The 19,182-nt window shown below is 43.6% G+C and overlaps 1 protein-coding gene and 1 long non-coding RNA gene across 3 annotated transcripts in view; one reads left to right on the top strand and one right to left on the bottom strand.

Moving 5' to 3' along the window:
• The window catches only part of LOC125689536 (limbic system associated membrane protein), a 957,706-nt gene that overhangs the window by 801,059 nt on the left and 137,465 nt on the right, over positions 1-19,182 (bottom strand). The window lies entirely within an intron of this gene.
• Positions 3,365-11,988, top strand: LOC125689545 (uncharacterized). 2 transcript variants are annotated; one of them, XR_007375332.1, is made up of 4 exons: positions 3,381-3,400; positions 5,231-5,300; positions 6,587-6,807; positions 9,210-11,988. It is a non-coding gene; the product is annotated as an uncharacterized LOC125689545 (long non-coding RNA). The 2 variants fall into 2 exon arrangements; XR_007375335.1 differs by lacking the exon at positions 5,231-5,300 and having other exon boundaries at positions 3,365-3,400.

The following is a 19,182-nucleotide window of genomic DNA, read 5'->3' as shown; positions in this document are numbered from 1 at the left end:
TACTGGCATCAGGTCTCCAGCCTCTGTATGGTTTGGGCTGAGCTGACAGAAAACTGAGTGCCAAATGACCACATGTCTAGGCACTGGGCAGAGAACAAGGGGAAGAGCTGGAGTCTGGGTTTCACCCTTGAATCACCATGGACAACCTTCTGTAACCTCCCATCACCTATCTGTGACAGCTATTTTCTTGCAATAGCACAGACTCTCAATGCATGGGAGATCAGCCATGAGGTTTTACCAAATGCCCTGGCTACTGGAAGGGAGGAGAAATAGGAAATGGAAAGGACAGGAATTATCAGCTGATCAAAAACTTCTTAAGCTCACAATACACAGCCTGCTCTTCCACAGGGTTTCTCAATCCTTGGCCTATATACACACCATTCAGTATCCTCTCCAAAGCGCTGTTACCTTGCACGCATCCCTCCAGAATTTCAGTCTTTTTGGTCCTAACATATCCATAAGCAGGCCTGCAAGCTCTACAACATCAGACAAGAAAAAAGAAAGAAAAAAAGGCAGAAAACAGGATCTGTTCTACAAGGCAATGGGCACGGTCTGCCAGAGTTCAAGGAGCACTGCTCTCAGACAGAGCATTTGTATTTTGGGTGGCACAGCAGCTTGGCAAGGAAGAGGGGTCTTTGACGTGTTGTGAGATCCTCGAGATGTGCAAGATGCTGCAAGGACTTTTGGGAAACATTCAACTGCCACGGATTTCAAACTTCCAGAAAGATTCAAAGCCTGGAAAGAGTGATTTCTCATAGTACATGTTATTAGCTGGGAGAAAACTGCACTGTCACTAATACTGCAGCCTCCAATGATCTCCTTAGTCCTCTGTCACCACACATCAGTAATTAGAGAGGCATTTGCTTCAGTCCTCTGCGCTCCCAACCTACCTATCCTTTCTGTTTGAGAATCCTGCCTTTGTCTGGCTTACACATGATTGTCTGTATACTTAAGAAGGAGAGTGAGGTCAGAGAGGAAATTCCAATCCATTTCTGAGCTGCTAAGGCATCAGTGAATATGTGTTATTAGCCTATTTTCACTTAATTTATTGTTGAACATACAAAAACTGTCAGAATAAATCACTTGTAAATGCCAACAAAACTCCCCTGTACCTTAAAGAAAAATGTTGCTGAAAAATACTGGCAGTCTTATGCATTGTTAGCATTAATTTTAAGCCTCCTCAACGAAATCCCAAACAAACCGGAGTCTGCTTCTTATGAACTTCCTGTTATCAAGTCCCAAAATTCCCTGTGCCCTCTCCATTCATATAGCTTTGGCCCGTACAAAGTCCAGAAAGATCTAAAGTGTCTACACACTCTTGGAAGCTCTTAACTTCTGCAGACATTCCCCATGAGAACACGGGCACTCCCAAACCACAACAGAGCAGTCCCACATCCTCTGCTGTTTCAGCTTCTGCCCTTTCAGATTCTGCATAGTTGAGGACACAAATATACCTGCTGCAGATGAACCTACTTAGCTTCTCCCCTTCCTGCAGATGCACAAACATCTCCAGCTCATGACATAAGCCGTGACATTACACAGTCCTCATTTGCAGCCCTGCTCAGGCAGATCTGTGGCAAGGAAATGGGGATGGGCAAATCAGGGAAGGGATAAAAAAAAAAACAACGCAGCAAGAACAGAAAGAGCTGAACAGAAGTGATGTTTGAGTGGAAGCCAGGAAAATCAAACGATTAAAATGAAGTTTTTTCCTAAGGAAAAAAAGTCTCTAATCTTTCTCTCTTTTGTTGGGCTTTTTGTTTTGTTTCGCTTTTTCTGTTTTTTTTTATACTTTTAATCTTGTGTGTTTTCATTTTCAATCTCAGTGTCCTTCTTTTTGAATATATCCTTGCATCAGTGTCAAAAGAAGCAGTAGAGAGCTCTAGCACAGTAAAGTGCTCAGAACAGCAACATGGAAGTTGAGGACATCAGCAGATAGAAAATGCCACTGTTTTGAATATTCTAACCCTTGCTCCTAGAATCTGGGCCACAGTTTTTAAAAGGTAGAAAGCACGTAATGGAGAGTATAGCTTTATCAAGAAGAATTCTTACTTCCTCTCTAGGTGCAATCGGGGACAGCAGCATTTTTGTCCACAGCTTACTGGCAGAACGTTTTGTACTTGGATTTAATTGCAAATATTAAATTGATGACCAGTTAGGCACCGATCGGGGCATAAAAACTGCATCCAAAAGTAACTCTCTGGAAGAAGTACATCAGCAAATAATGTGATTTCATTCCCACGTGAAGGCATCAGGGCTTTCTGGGGCAACACACCCATTAAGTCAGAACTGAGCATCTAATATGAGGCACTGTGAATCTTGTGTTTGGTTGTCAAGATCAGCACCTGCACATGGATGTTTGAACACCAGTGTTAATGTTGGTGTCTGACCAGAGCAGTGGAAAAGGGAGCCAGGTTGTGTGCAAGGCACTGTGCAAACGTGAGGAAAAATGCTCTCCCCAAAGGTTTTCATTCTAAGGCCCTGCACTTAGCACCTTGTATCGGAGAAGACTACAATCAATATAAAGTATAATTCATAGTGCACTTTTATTTCCTTTGCTTTCCTAATACAAACAACTTATCTGACTGCCCCTCAGTCAATATTCAATTAGAAGGTAATTAGTTGCTATGTGTAACTGAGTCTGGAGAAAAAACAAAAAACAAAAAACAAACAAAAAAAAACCCAACAACACAGAAGTGGAAAGAAAAGGGAATGCCTCTTTTACTGAGCCTTTCTATAGAGCAGGCTGTAGACTGCGGAACACACGGCGGCCACTTCTGCTGACTTCCCTCATGCAACCACCCTCCCCAGCTCCCTCCAGCAGCAGAACTCTTAGAAAGCTTACAAAGCAGGCAGCAGATCATAAATTGTCCTTGCCTCAGATCACATCCAGGTCCCTGCTGAAGTCCCATGATACAGCTGGCAGCTCTAAAGAGAGACCAGCACAGGCAAGCCCAAAGTGATCTGACCATTGCGACAGACAGAACTGATACAACAGATTAAATTTCACTTTCAGAGGCTTTTGCATTTATATTTCTAGAATGGCCTGGTCACCAGGAATATCTATCATTCTGTGAGACACGGTGAAACGGTACTTTTCTAGATACACAGTATTTTCTCTTCTGAGAAGTTTGCTTTTATTCTTCTGCGCTCTGTTGCTTTTCTTTGGTTAAATAAAGGCATTCAGTAAAGAAGCACAGGTTTGCACTTTGTACATGAAAGCTAAGACAAACAGCAATGTTGCCATGGATTTTTTTAAACTCCAAATAAAAATAAACAAACACATCTTGGCAGTGTTTGGAATAGAAGCTAGTGAATAATTCACAATGAATAATTGATTTGTTGAATTTAGCTTGGGTTTTTTGTTCTTCTTGTCTGCTGGTGGAATGTGTACTACCAGATGGTGAGTTCAATAAATGTATTCGTTTTTCCAATTTATTTGATGGATTTTCCCCCGTTTTTCCCCCTCAAAGGTGAAGGCTGGAATTCCAGATGGTTTGACTAGTGGCCAGATAAGTTACAATGTATTGTTTTAGCTTCTTTTTTAGAAAGGTGGTAAGAATGATAACAGGAGCAGAAAAATGCATATATGAAGCAAAAATGAAGGGGGGGGAAGTTCATATCAAAAAGAAGACAAATAAGTGAAGTTGTGATAACAGTCTATAAAATACTGAGTAATACAAAGAAAGAAGGTGAAGAGCTACTTATTTTTTTTATAATGCAAGAAAAATGAGCAGTTAATGAACCTGAAAGGTGGTGATTACAAATTTACTAGAGAAATTTAGTTTTAACAGAACACTGAACTTAGGCAGGGGAACTCATTGCCACATTATATTAAAGCCAACAGATCAGCAAAATGAAACAAAGAATTACAAGAATTTACCCAAATACAAAGCACGAATCCTGATTAGAAAGACTATATTGCCTCATAGCTTAGGGACGAAACTAATCATTATTATTGATAAATATGTTATATTAACTGCCAGCTATGGTGGTTCCCTTACCTGTTTGCTAAAAATCTGCTGCTGCCCACTGGTAGGTCAAATCAAGGCTCAAGGGACTTCAAGACTGATTCTCTCTGACAACTGCTAGGGCCAGAGTAATGCACAAATCCTCCTAACCTGAACATCCTTGGCGGAATTTCTAACATTCAATTTCAATTAATATTTTCATGATACCAAAATTCATTTTCTTTCTTTTTTTTTTTTAATTGCAATAAAATGAAATTGTTCAAACAAACGCAGGGAGAGGATGAAAGGGCATTGAGTGAAACCACAGCACATTCACTGGCAAGTTTGATCTAACATTCATAAAAATACAGTTTGCATTATTTACCAGCAAACACTTCACTCAGGGGGAGAAGCGAGTAGCATTTTGTAAAGGCTGTAATCTCACTAATTGTGTTGATATTCGTGGAAGGAGAGTATTCTGTGGTTTGAAATAGAGCTGTTAAGTGTTTACCAACTAGAGCCCTTGGTGTACAGCTCAGGTCTGCAGAAAGATGCCAGCACCTGAGGATCTGATAGTGAGCAAAAATTTAACAACAGGTACACTGAAGAATCAATGCAAACTGCAAAAAAAAAAAAGAGCAAAAAACAAAAAACCAACAAACCAAACCATGACAAATCAGTATAAACTCTGAAAGATATATAATAGTTTAAATATGTCTTCTGTTCCCTGAAGGGCCCAATTCTGATCTGTATAAAAGTTCGTGCAAGTTTTCTATAGCTGAGAGTGAACAAAATCTTTTGAATTATTCTCAAAAGAAAACACATCAGTAACCAAAAGTATCCCAAAATCACATTGGAATTTGGCTTAAGTCTGCAAAGAAGCGATTGAATTAAATGGTATTATTCATTTCCACCACCTCACAAATCACTGTCTTCCATGAGGCAGCATCAAGGCCTGCATAAACCATCGCGGTCCTCCTGCTCTGCTTCTGCTGACTCAAGCTTCTTCATCTATTCTCCTGCGGGAGCTCCATTTGCTCACTTCCTCTATACTTCATTTATATCAGAACAAAGAAATGCAGGCTGATACATAAATACATATTTTTATTTTTATTATGGCAGTTTCTCTGTAAACCTACAGTGAAGTAACGAGTGTGCAGCATATAAGCAGAGCGGATAAGGGCCACAGGGACATACAGGCTACACCAATTGCACCCACTACCTCCTGCTCAAACCCAGCTTTCTAATAGCCTGTAAATAAGCTTGCTGGCTTCTCCCCTCAGGTCCTGCAGCAGTGGAAGGCAGAGAACAGGTTGCAGCTGAAGAACTGCTGAGCCTGTGAAAGCTGGCCAGGTAAATGAGCCAGGATTGCCAACCAGCTTCTAGGGGCTGAGCGCCTAGGGATTCATGACAGGGTAACAGATTTACAGCCCTTCTCTCCAAAACAAATACTGCAGCATGGAAAACCCACTCTGCTCTCACCAACTTCCCCTCCAACTCTTCTCCTTGTGCTTCCTCTTTTCATCACTTCTTTCATTCTTAATTCCTGCTCTGGTCTGTAAAAACTACAGCAGCAGAGATGGGACAGATTTAGTGGAGATTTATTCCTTGCTGGTTTATGCAGTTGCAGTCCTGCGGTGCTTCCCCTCCAACAGTCAGAGACTCCTGATTGTACACCATGCCCTCCTACCTGCTAGACTCCCTGATATAGAAGAGGGTCAAAGGGAAAGCTATGCCACAGCCCTGTCCCCAAAAGCTTGTGGAGGGTACAGCCAAGAGCTGGGTGCTGCTAGGTCCAAGGTCTACTTTTCTGCAGATTAGCCCCAGACAGCTGGTCTTTCTACACCAATCTTTCTTCTGAGCAGATCTAACTCCTGCAATTGCCCAGTTCAGAGGAGAGATGAGTTTTCTTGGCTGAATCACCCTGAAGGGGTGCTGCTGCAACACGGAAGTGGGGAGCACAGTTGGAGCCACGTGTCCTGGAAATAAAATTGCTCCTTTTAGCTCGTCAGGCCAAGGAGGGGGAAGACATTAAGGCCCTTGTTTTCCCAGTTCCTTCAGGCTGGCATCACTTTCCTAAACTGCTAGCCCACATCACGTAGTTCCCATAGCAAATTTATGTGAGAGCTCCTACGAAAAAGGGGCAATCGTGCTCCACTGTCACCTTCCAGGCCTGCTCCTTCTCCTACATCACGTTCTCCTTGCCTGCCAAAACACTTCAGCTGCTTTGGATAAAAGCTAAATAAATAGGAGGCAGGATGAGAGGCAAAGAAGAGAAGCTCTTCAAAAACACGCAGGCGAGCAGTCTCACTGCCAAGGGAGTCCCCATGCTGGCGGGCTCCCTTGCCCCTCCTCATCCTCTTTTATTTCCCTCATTCCCAGTGGGCTGCGGTGCCGGACTGCAAGAAACACGACAAGGTCACACTGTTTGATTCTGATGCCAGTTTCAATTATGTCCTGGCTTTTATAACCAAATCAAAACACAAAAGGCTAAAACAGAAAAAAAAAGAAGGGGGGAGAGAAGACAGCAGAATCCAGCTGCAGGCTGGGAAATGACATTTCAATTTGTCAATTGATCCAGTCCCCCTCCTCACCCTCCTTTATTTTTCTTTTCTCTCTCTGTCCTGTAAATTAATTAGCCCGTTCATCATGTGGAAAGACTGCACACGGGGCTGCCCAGAAATGGATTGCGACAAAGCAAACCTGCTTTCTATCCGCGTATGGGGACCAGAAATGTAGCCACAAAATGGTCATGTGGAAGAAAGGTCCCAATGTGTTCAATTTTCAGGTTTGGGGCTGGCCTGGAGAGATCACAGATATGCTTTCCATAGACTCTCCAAAGGACCTAAGCACATGAAAAGTAAGTAGCTACCTTTCTTCATCAGCTTAGATTTTGTCCAAGCTTGGGAAACAAGGACTAAGAAGGCATTCAACGAAATGAAAAGCTGAATTCAAAAGTGCTGGAATACCTTTCTTCCTTTTTTTCCCCCCCTTCCACACATTATATTATTAGACTGTGGGACTCAAAGCTGAAGGAAATAATTGAAAGGAAGACTCTCACAGTATTGCAGACGGGGCAGGACGGAGACATATCGCAACATCCAGAATTATGACAATGAACGACAGCAACATTTCTAAAGACATATTAAAGTTTCAGAAAGTAAACTGAAGACTCCTAATTCTCATGACTAGAAATGAAACTTAGCATGAGGATCGGATTCTCCAAATGTGCCACTTTTCTCCTTTTCTCTGATGTATCTGTTGACCATCATGACAGCTGGTCTTCTGAATCTAGATCTGAGTCAGACCTCAATTTTCAGATGCCCTAGCTTAAGTGTCACCACTGCAACATGAAAGAAGTGAAATATCCTGAAGAAAACCCGTTCCCAGGATCTTTACATCTTCTAGCAAAATCTGCCATAATGGCCCTAGGCATGTCTCAAAAATCCCAATACTGGTATGAAGAGGAAATCATCTAGCTTAGTTCAATCTTTGATCGAAGCCTATGTCTCTGTCCTGACAAATAGACAAGTTGAGGACTCCTGGCCTTTTGTACCATTTGTCTGTTTATAATGCATGGCTATGTCCCAGGGCTTCATCAAGTTCTGACTCTCATTGGCAACGGGCACTTTCTTTGTCCAAGGCCTCTACTGGAGTACGACCCTGTCATCAACCACACTAAGCACAGCTAAATCTCTGTGGTAGAGAAGCACCTACAAGACAGTAAACACTGACTCTCCCCTCTCATATCCTAATGAGAAAGAATATCCACAAATGAGACACTTAAGGAGCAAACAGCCAAAAAGGGTAATGTAGTAATATGGAAAATTAGGGGCTGAGCACAGAGCTAGTTCAAGAGAGTACAGCTTTGCTGAAGTCCATAGCATTTTTCCAAGCATACACTTGGATCCATATATTTTCAGTTATTCAGTATTCAGGCATTTATTTTCCCAATCTCTTATTCTTTTTATCCATCCATATCTATGCAAATCTCATTTCTTCAGCCCAGCTCACCACAATAAGTATCTCTCTCGCACACATAAAGCCTAAATTTTATCAAGCATTTTATTTACTTCTGTCCCAGAGGAGAGGGGAGAAAAATGGAGAGAGAGACAGAAAGAGAAAGATAAATGAGATTACCGCTGCCTCTTTTTTTTAGTAATTGGTAGGTACTAAGACATTTCCATTATTGGCACAAACAAACAAAACCTATGGCCTAACAACTCAGCAACAGCAGCTTCAGGTGAACACTCCAAGTGCCTCAATGCGGCCAACGAAACACCAGCACCACTGAAACTCACAGACTGGGGGTGGAGGGAGAATCCATCCTTACCCACTTAGCTCTGAAGAGAGAGCAGGTCCTGCCAGTGCCAGACAGGGGACAGACATTCAGCGGAAGAAAGACCCCCAAAGAACGCATGCTCAGTGTGCGAGAAAGGCAGCACACAGACAAAACTGGCAGCAAGAGCAGGAGTGAAGGGAGAAAGGCACATTACATGCCAGCTGCCTTGCTGTATGCCAGTGTCTGCTCAGCCGGGAAGTGAGAGATGAAGAACAGTGAAGGGACAGTATTGTGACTTTAGGAAGAAATGCAGACAGAAACAGTTCCTGAACACTTTCTGATGCTGCATTCACAGCACGGCTGCTTGCCACATCCCTCTCCTGCTCATCACAGCCAAGCGATGGGGAGTGGTGACCCTTCTCCCTCTGCCACAATAAGACACAGTGGCTGTTACTTACACTCCTCCATGCCGTGCAGTCACAAGCTGAGCACTGGGACTGCCAGCTTGGCACCCACCTCTGCTGCTGCATCTCAGTGCTCCTATAGGGACGTTTCTGTTTTCCCCAAAGCAGTATGAAACACCCTGCTTCTTTTATTCTTCATTAAACACCGTCTGACATTGCCCAAGAAAAGCAGTGTTTAAAACCTCTCTAGTGGAAACGATACAGTCAGTGATCCAAAGTTAAAAATGCACAGCGGGAAGCTCAGCAACTTGTGCGGGCCAGCACACCAGGGCTCCCTGTCCCAAAACTGCAGTTATCCAGATCTACTGCAGAGGAATACTTTGCGCTCCAAACCCTAGCAAGAACGGAATGACTGCAATGCACAGCTGGGTTTGCTACACACATGCTTATCCCCTGATACGCAGTTGAGATGAGTTCAGGAAGAATTATTATCAGCATATTCTAGCTATTTGAAAACAAGGCAGAAATCATTCATTTCATGTTGTTTTTTTTTTTCCTCCCGGTGTCTTTCTTCAGACCTTGCCACTGCACACAGCTCTTCCATGACTCAGTTTCCCAAGAGTGAAATGAAGATAATGACATCACTGCCTCAGCTGAGGGCTACAAAGCTCTGATATTTGTTATACAGAAGATGGAAACTGCAAACACAGATCGCAGAGCCTGCAGGAGAAAGGAATGAATCTGTCCCACAGCATTTTCTCAGAAGCCCAGCTCATTCCTGCCTACAGTGCCAGTCACCGTTACAATTCAACGTTTGACAGACTGGACAGCATGTATCCTTACAATATCACTAACATAGTAATTTTGCCTTCTGCAGCTCACAAATGGGGAATCCAGTCACAAAAATGCTGTGCGCCATTCCCAAGGTCACAAAAGCAGTGCATGGCAAGGCAGAGATCAGGATCCAGGCCTCCTGCATTAAATGCACAGCTGCCTCTCTCCACTTTCTTGCAACTGAAATTTAGTATTAGTTCCTGGAGTCACCCACCCAGTACCTTGAAAAAATATGATGTGCTCCAAAGCTGTTACAAAGCAAGATAGCACAAGTAAAGCAATTCCCAATAAAAAGGAAAGTTCAAATTTCTTCATCTTTGACTTGTGCAAAAGACAAGAAATACTTAATTTTTCCTGCCCAAACACTACGTGAAAACCTGCTGAAATACATTTTCAGACCAGAATATGTTGGTTAGCATAAAAGAATTGCTTCCCTGCCCCTCCATTTTACAGCAAACTTCTGTGTTTAATGCCAAAACACCTAGTTTGCTAAAGGTCACAGAGAAGTGACAAGAAAAGCAAGAAAATAAATACTCAAAGCAAGAGGATGAACATTTGGACATACATTCATTCTGAATGTTCTTTTCATTGTTTGGACATTATTTTACACCTGAGTCATCCTAGATCTTTCAAAAACAAGGACAGAAAAGGGAGAAGAAAAATAAGCCAGTAAGAAGGATTTTTTTTTTCCAAATCTCCTTGTCATTTTGCATCAAAACAATTCAGGAATTACAGAATGCTCCTGGCCCAAGAGATGTGATCTTGCTAATGCACTTCAGGTGCTCTTTATCATCTCAGAGGATGCACTTCTAGGAGAATGACAACTCAGAAAAGACCAGCAGGAGGTGACTGGTCAACTGGATCTTGATTTGACTTATGTTACAATCCTCTGGTTCTCCAACTCCTTCCTTTTTCTTCCCAGCTTTCCAAGGAGATGTAGGGGCACTTCTCTGTGGAGCTGAAACATGAATGTCCCCAAAGATTTTCCCCTTGTTTCCTTCAGGGAAAGAAGGAGATTATCAAGGTACCTGCAGAATTTCACATATTAGATAAACTTCCTCATGCTTCCTTGAACTCCACTCCATCTGCCTAGTCCCACTCAACCTGCAGGCAAGGCGACCTAGAAAAGATTTATTCTACACATCCTAACGGCAAAGGCAAAGTATAGGTTGACATATCTGCCTCTAAACTTGACACGCATTTCTTTACATGTGAGTGCTGCCAACTTGCACACATTGATGGAACTGGAGAATTGCTTCAGGGACAGCAACTGTACAGGTGTCTAAGCTACATCTCTGAATGTGATATGAGAAGCACAGGCCAAAGATTTTAGGATTATTTTATGATTCTCTGAAGAGAATCATCGTAAGATTCAGAGAATTTTAAGAACTTTTGGTTCCTTATCTGAACTTCAAAATCTTTTGAGGTTTCTCTCAGGCTGGCAATAACAGTCCTAACTACACTGACAAACAGCAACAGCCTCCTCAGCCCTTCCATTTTTGCAATAAAATAGAATTCTTTTCTCTTCCTTCTTTCTTTTTAATTAAAATTTTCTCTTCTCTTATTACCTTGGGCTGTTGCTTTGTGTCTAGAGTTCCTGACCACAGAAACAATAAAAAAGTTCTCGGTGCCCATGAAAGGACTCTGAATTATCTGATCTGTTCAAATGAATGGTAAAAACAAAAACTCAGACAAGATCAACCTGCTTCTTCTTCAGACTTCAAGAGACAGTCCAGATAATTGTAAATGGTGAGGAATAAAACAGCTCAGAGGATTGGAGTGACTTATCTGTTCCCAAAATTTTTGATCATACTAAAAAATTAGCCTTTCTAGCTTCTCCTGATATATGGAAAAGTGATGTTCCTGTGCAATGCTGGCCATGGCACAGTGCAGGACAAGAGTGTGGTTCAAGCCACAGGTTCTTCAAACGAAATTTCCCTATAGGGCTACTATGAAACATGAAGAGTTGCTACCAACTAAAACAGGCTGATACAACACACAGACTGTGAAGCAATATGTTCAGCCAATTCACTACAGAGTATGATCAGAGCCTCCAGAAAACAGGTACATCGAGAAGAAGCTGAAGGAAGGAAATCTGAGAACCAGTGAAGAAGTCTTTAGAGACCCAGCTTGTCTGTGAGTGCCTCACTAACTTAAAAGGTCTTTGTTATCCAAAATAAACGTGTGGTGGGTGTCAGACCATTTCTCAACGTGTCGGAACAACATACTCCTTTCCACTCCACCTCTGGCATCAGTGATAGTTTCAGACACCAAAAACTACTAGGGCCAAAGGAAAGCGAGGGATCTTTCCAGAACAAATGTTAGTGAGAAGGGGCCAAAGTTGGTCTTACAACTCTTAGAGTGCAATTTGATCTACGAATAATAAATTACCCTTCCAAATGGCTGATTTGACCCTTTTCAGTAGCATGACTGTAAAAAAGAAAGAAACGTAAAAGAATATATGCATAAAATGCTGTAGAGCAGCGGTCATGGCTCCAGCACATAAAACATTTGCTCTGTCAGTGGACAAAGTGTAAATCCTATTTTTCTTTCCTTTAAAAAAAAATATATATAAATAAATAAAGCAAAGATGAAAAGCTCTAAATGATTCAATATTTTATACACACTCCGTATACTGCAGCCTTGAAAAAGATGCCGCAGCATGACGGGCTTTGGAGACTTTATCTTGCTGCAGGAACTGAAGAAGAGCAATTTTAACACTGACATAATAGTCAAGCATGTGTTTGTTTGGCGGTTATCCACAGCTAGTACCAGGGTGCTGGTGAATATACTCTTGGCAGTTTTGTGAATGCACAGGTTTTGTTTTTAATGGGTTGTACTCCATGTGCACGGATGTTTCAATTTATGCCTATATATGTTAATGGCATACAAGCAGAATTACATGAATGCATGCATGCAAATTGCTGGGTTTTGCAGCAGTGTCCTTCACCATATCACACAGTTCCTGAGTCACACAATGAAAACAGCTGCACACAGACAGCACTGACCAACCCAGAGCTAACTTCAGGCGCTTGGCCCATCCCAAGGAAGTGAATGCTCCCATCCCAGAAGTAAGCTCTGCTCCTGAATAGTGGAATCAGTGCACCCCCAACAAGTTTGCTGTTGACACCAAGCTGAGCAGTGCAGTTAATAAACAGAAGGAATGGATGCCATCCCAAAGGACCTCAATAAGCTTGAAAAGTGGGCTTATGTGAACCTAATGAGATTCAACAAGGCCAAGTGCAATATGCTGCACTTGGGTTGGGGCAATCCCAGATATGTGTAAAGATGAGAAGAACTCATTGCGAGCAGCCCTGCAGAGAAAGAATTGGGCATCCTCATGGATGAAATGCTGGACACAAGCCAGCAGTGTGCGCTTGCAGCTTGGAAGGCCAATTATACTCTGGGCTGCATCAAAAGAAGGGTGACCAAGAGGGCAAAGGAGGGGACTATCCCTCTGAAGAACTGTGTCCAGGCCTGGGGCACCCGGTACAAGAAAGATGTGGAGCTGTTGGAGTGGGTCCAGAGGAGAGCCATGAATGTTATCAAAGGACTGGAGTACCCCTCTTATGAAGAAAGACGGAGGGAGCTAGGCTTGCTCAGCTTGGAGAAGCTATGGGAGAGCATTTCAATACATGGGGAGAGCTTATAAACAGGAGGGAGACTGACTTCTTACATGATCTAATAGTGATAGGACAAGGCTGAATAGTTTTAAACCAAAAGAGGGGAGATTTAGGTTAGGTATTAGGAGGAAATTATTTACTCAGAGGGTAGTGAAATGTTGGAATCATTCCTATAGAAGCAGTGGAAGCCCCAACCCTGGAGCCATTCAAGACTAGGTTGGCTGGGGCCCTGGGCAGTTCGATCTAGTGGGTGGCAGACCTGCCCACGGCAGGGGATTGGATCCAGACAGTCTCTAAAGATCCTTGCAACCCAAGTAATTCTACAAGTCTACAATTCACTGGCTGTGACCTTCACCCTTATGTGGAGCTTGATCCAGGGTTGTGCCACTGTGTTTTGTGCCATCAGGCACAGGGGTACAGATTTCAAATGCTATCCAGGGGATATGCATTTAGCAAGACACCACAAGGTGGATGATCAATGAAGAGTCAGCCCTGGGCCATGCTGAACAAGGCCATAAACCTCATAAACTATGCTGCATGCACCCATCTTATGTAGGACTTGTACCTCAGCATTTCCCATATTCCCTTATGGAACAGCTCCCTTCTACAATTTAACACAAGCCATACACGTTCCCCTTTAGTCATGGCTATCAAGATGAAGCTCTGGCCAAAGGAAGCAACTAGAAGACCTCCCTCTGATAATCAGCTCCAGTAGAACAGTGGTACAAGCAACCACAGCTTTGATATGCTGATATAAGATCTAGCCTCGAGGCAGGCAAAACATTCAAACTGTAAGATAAAACTCCACTGAGTAGTTTCTGATGCACAACTCTGCTTTTTGTATTTTTGCTTTTGTACTCCCTCCCCTATTCCAAATTGGGTTATGACTCTTATGTATCGCAGTAGTTGTTAAATTGAACTGGGATCAGGGGAAATACCTTCCTCTTCCAGTCATTCAGTCAATCCGATCAAGTTCATCATCTGTATCACAACTCAGAGCAAAAGGTTAGTATTTGGTGTGGAAAAAAGGAGTGCTGTCCTATGGAGAAAAGTCTTCTGTAATACACACGTACAGATAATGCCACTATGGGAAACATTACAGAGGAGCGTCCCTAAGCAATTGATGATCTTGCTGCAGGTAAGGTAGACAGTGGGGTTATCCTCCAGAAAATGGATGCACACATGACATCTTCTGTGCTTTTTCTATTTGAAGACTTAAAATATATAATTGTTTCCACTGAAGCCACTTGGTCCTTGGGGCCCAGTTAAAGGAGGACTAAAAACCTGAGCTTCTAGGAACATCAGCTGCTCCAAGAGACTTTAGACACTTTAGAACTAGATTGCACTTCTGAAATTCAAACCCTCACTCCTGAGACAAACTAACAATAATGACTCTTCATGCTTCAACTGAAGTCTAGGACCCAAGCAGCCCCCTCTTCTTGCCCACAGACTGAAGGCAGGAACTGGAAGTCTCTCTCAGGAGGAATTCCCAGCCCTAAAATGTCATCAGCAAAAAGAGAGATCTGATTTCTTGGCAGCACAATCAGCCACGGGCTCGCGAGATGCTTCCTTCCCTAGGACATGATGCCCTGAATGGCTCTGCCTGTGCTGCTGCCAGTGTCTGCTGCCTTCCCTGCTCCTCCATGAGCTCCCCTCCTCCCTTCACCACTCATTCCTTTGCGCAACGAGGCTGGCATTTAAGAAACACTTATTCCAATCCATTTCTACCCTTGTACAGCAATTGGGTGTCATTTAGTTTGATTTAACCAATTTAGTCCTATGAATTAATTGGTTAATAAGCCATCTGTATGCATCAGGTGACAGAGTCGCGCTCTCACACACAGACACAGACAAGCTACCCACTTGTCCTTGTTTAATAACAGGCTGTAGGGAGTAGGAGCGGGAGAGGCGTGCAGGTTAATATCATTCCCCACAGAGAGCTGCCAACAAGGGGACTTGGCTATCATTGCACTCACCTTGACCTCCGAATGGGGGAATGGTCTATTTAGGGTAATTCAGAAATAACCTACACTGAAACTAGAGAGGAGTGCCAGCTACAGTGCTGACACGAGAACCACGAACGTGCTGCATGTTGTGGGTGTTGTTTTTTCTTTGAAAAAGGGAGGAAAAGAGGTTTAGTTCATGCTTTCTAGACAGTAGGAAATTCTCAGCTGCATTCCGAAACAGCTGAACTTTGTATGCGTGTAGGAGGGGGAGACGAGTGGGAAGTGGGGAAATAGAGGAGACTGAGGTCTAGAGCATTTGATTTAGGTGTGATCTTTAATTATGCGAAAAACATCTCATCTATTTTGATTTCTTTTTAAATGCCAAGATAAAAAAGCACCCCTCATGGGTCCCAGTCATTTCAATGTTATATACAAACCCCTGAGCCATTCAACAAACAACAATACATCAAACCAAAAGCAAATCCAGCAACACATCCCAACCCACACAACAGGAAAATAGCAAGCGGTTCAGACAGAAAAACAACTCCCTCCTTTGGCCGCCCATACATCTCAGCCAGCCCTTGGTGGCCCAGCCAGCAGACAAGTTTCTCTGCATCCCCTGAAGGCTAATGCACAGAAGGCTACAGGGAGACTGATTTACAGTGCTGTGGGGCCCTTGGGAAAAAGCCCTGCTCAGCAGTTCCTCGCTGAATTTCTGCCCAGAGCTACAGGGCATCTCAGGCACTATAGATGCACCAACATTACACAAAGAGGACACTCACTGGTGTGGGAGGCTCCCAGGTGATTTCAGTCAATAAATACCAGTGCTGGAACCAAAAACTACAAACACCAAACCATAGTAGGCATCATGCGCATTAAAGAACTGAATGCAAGGTGCAGCCTGCTGCAGATTGCATGGTCTAGCTGTCACAGACCAAACAACAAACAGGAGGGAGAGCCATGGCTGAGGCTGCTCCAGGGATAGGAGATGGGGCTCTGGCTGTGGGAAGTGGTGCAGAGCAGCAGCGCATCTGCAAACACTCCTCCAGGGCCCCTCAGCTCTCAGCATTTTCTAGTGATCTTGGAGAGAAATCAGTGTGCTGCAGATCCTGCTAGAGAGATGTAAAGTGAGTAGCATGGATATAGCCCCGAGTAGAAAGTACTTTCCCCCCTCTCTCTAAGGAAAATGAAATTACAGTAGAGTTTGCTTTAAATGGATCCCATTAGAACAACGGGCACTGCTCAAAGAACAACATGCTCTGCACACTAACGTGAAACACTGACAGGAAGAGTGGAGCAATCTGTAATAGTCTCTTCCAGGAAGGAAAGAGAAAAACCTGTTTACCCAGTACATTCAGCAGGAGACTGCATGAAGAGAGGGAAAAAAGCATTATAGAAAACCTGCCAGAGCTCCTGGTGTGAGTGTGCCTTGCCAGCCTGCACAAAGCAAGGAGGGGGTAGGCTTTGTGCAACATGGGGGAGACCACGAACATCTCGCTGGGTGTTAATCCCTGCAAAACACTCTTTTGCTCTCATTAGCACGTAGCAGTGGCGTGAGTGCCTGTTTCAGGGCACGGTAAAACTATCAAAACACAGATTCAAGCTGCCCTGCTCAACCAACTGATACCCTATCTAAACTGTTCAGCTTGGTGCGTGGCAGCAGTGCCTGGGAAATGAATGAATGAAATCAAGACCACACACCAAACTACCCGGCCGTAACAAACAATTTCGTTTGATCAGTGACCACAAAAACTAGAATGTCCCAGTCTGAATTGAGCAAGCAGCGATGCTGCGTTACAGCTTGTTTAATGCCCATGCAGAGCATATTTATCAAGCTGTTACACTTTCCTGGTTGGACAACTCACATGTAGAAGGCAGTCACATCACACCTCACAAGAAGGCTTATCTGTACCTACTGCTAAGGACTCTGGGCCCAAAATGTGTAAAATATTTAGGAAATCAAAGGGACAGAAAGATTTGTTGAGGGTATCAGTGTGTTTTTTTTTTCTTTCAGAAATGCCTCACCAGACTTGGTTCCTTGCCATCCAGTCATTTCTAAACAAGCGATGCCTGTACTGCTTGGGAGTAACATGGAAATCTCACTGACCTCACCCAGCACTTTGAGGCCATGTGGCATCCCTTCACCCAAATATCATTAGTCAGAGGGCCAGAACTTCTCCACATGCAAACCTCACACATCCAGCTGGAGCCACGTACATGCTGACTGTAGCAGAGCGCGAGGCAAGTGAGAGGCTACTACTACTGGAGATGTGCATGACACAGGGTAAGATGCTTATTCCTTTGGGTACTTGCAGCACGTGTGGTTTGGGTGGTAAGTTAAAAATCTCATCTGCACGGACATAAAGGATTGTGGACGCTATCAAGTGGGGAGTCTGAAACCAAATAACCAAAACGCCAAATAACCTGGTCAGAGAAATGCCTGCCCCAACACTGTCTCCACATCCTGGCAACATCATGATGATGAGTCAACCAATGAGGACCTTTGGGTCATCTTACAGATCAACAGGAGTACTGCTTAATGGGTACAGTACTATGGGATGCAGAGGATCGTATTAAGTCTGAAGGGATATTTAGGGGAAAGACCAAAGGCAGAGAAACAGAGGAAAAGCATGGTAAAACAGAGGGATAAGGCAATAGATGGAACCAGTCTCATGTAAAAAGGCTGCTAGTCATCATGATAATCTGGTCATATCCTGTGCCTAATAGGCACAGTCTGTCCTGTCCTCAATGAGCTCCGCTCCCAGCTCCTCTCCTGAGTAAGCAGACTCTGCTCTGAGTGCCGGTATATGTATGGAGAGCTCAGCAGAGAGGGCCCCTAGGTTCACAGTACCAGCTGCAAACACCAGCTGCATTTCAAGCCATCTGTACTCACTAGGGGACACAAAACATGTGTACCTTTAGGGGTAAGATCACTGGAGGACTTGTGGGGATCAGCCAAACTGAGCCTTTTGGGCCTGCCTACTTGTTGTCTCCAGCCTGGGAAATGCCTCCCCTCAGTTGTTTTTTTTTCTTTTCCTTTCTCGCTCTCTTTTTTTATCCTGCTGACAAAACCTTAAATGGTCTAAAAGCATCCCCACCAAGGATGAGGGAACACAAACGTTTGAGCAAATGTGCATTTCAGCTCCACATGCTCCCAGGGATGGCATAGTCATAAAAACCAATTAGACAATACTTAGAAACTACAGTGAGAGGGGGTGGTACAATCTTACCACAACTAATAGGGTTTTTAATAATAGATGGGCCTCTCCATGCACTGCTGGCAAGAAGAAGCCAAAGAGGTTTCAGTTACAGTGCATCTTTCTGCCCAGTGAATTCTCGTGAATGGAAGATTAATATTCTATGAAAGCAGGGATTAACTTGCCCTCATTACACTTATTACTTCTACCAGAGAGATCTCTGCAGGGTCAGGAGTGGGCTTCTCCAATGGGGCAGGATGGGGGAATCCCACTGAAAAACAAAGCTTTGCTCACTCCCTCGTGAAAGGACAGGCTATTTGGGCCTCTGGCACTGTTGAGTAGATCAGTAACGAAGGACCTGGAAAAGCACAAAACTGTTGCCCTCCTGCTTTCCTTCCTATTCTAGCAAAGTCCAAAATCAGAGCTGGAACTGACTGAAACAAGGCTGAAGATGCCCAACACAGCGGAAGAAATGTACGCCCAGGTGAGCCAGCACCATAGGCAGGGCACTAGAAAGCCCTCTGCTCACATCTTGTCCACTGCCTTCTGTTTACAAACCTTCACTTCACGCCTATTTGCTCAAATAAATAAATAAACAAATAAAAGCCGTGGAAGGCATTTTCTTGTTGCCATAGAAACATTTATTGTAATCTGTAACTGTATTTAATGCAACACTCTCTCCCTCCAGCACCTTGCAACAGTTTGCTGTTGTATGGGAAGGTTATGCTTTGAGAGGAGGAAGAGGGAAGGTGAAAGAGCTCTGAGAGCTTGTGTCCTCCACCTGGTGTCTCTGAAAATGCCCATAATCTGCACCAGTACACACTCCAACTTTTTTTTCTTCTTTCCTTTCCATTTCTTTGTTTGGTTTTGTTGTGTTCTTTGGAGTGTCACATCATTTACATTTCTGAAAGGAATTTTCCTAGGGTTGCACAGATAGTTCAAATTGCCT

Source organism: Lagopus muta, chromosome 1 (assembly GCF_023343835.1).
Source record: "Lagopus muta isolate bLagMut1 chromosome 1, bLagMut1 primary, whole genome shotgun sequence".
Lineage (NCBI taxonomy): Eukaryota > Metazoa > Chordata > Aves > Galliformes > Phasianidae > Lagopus > Lagopus muta.
The sequence above is the reverse complement of the archived record's forward strand: the minus strand, read 5'-3'. Positions and strand labels throughout refer to the sequence as shown.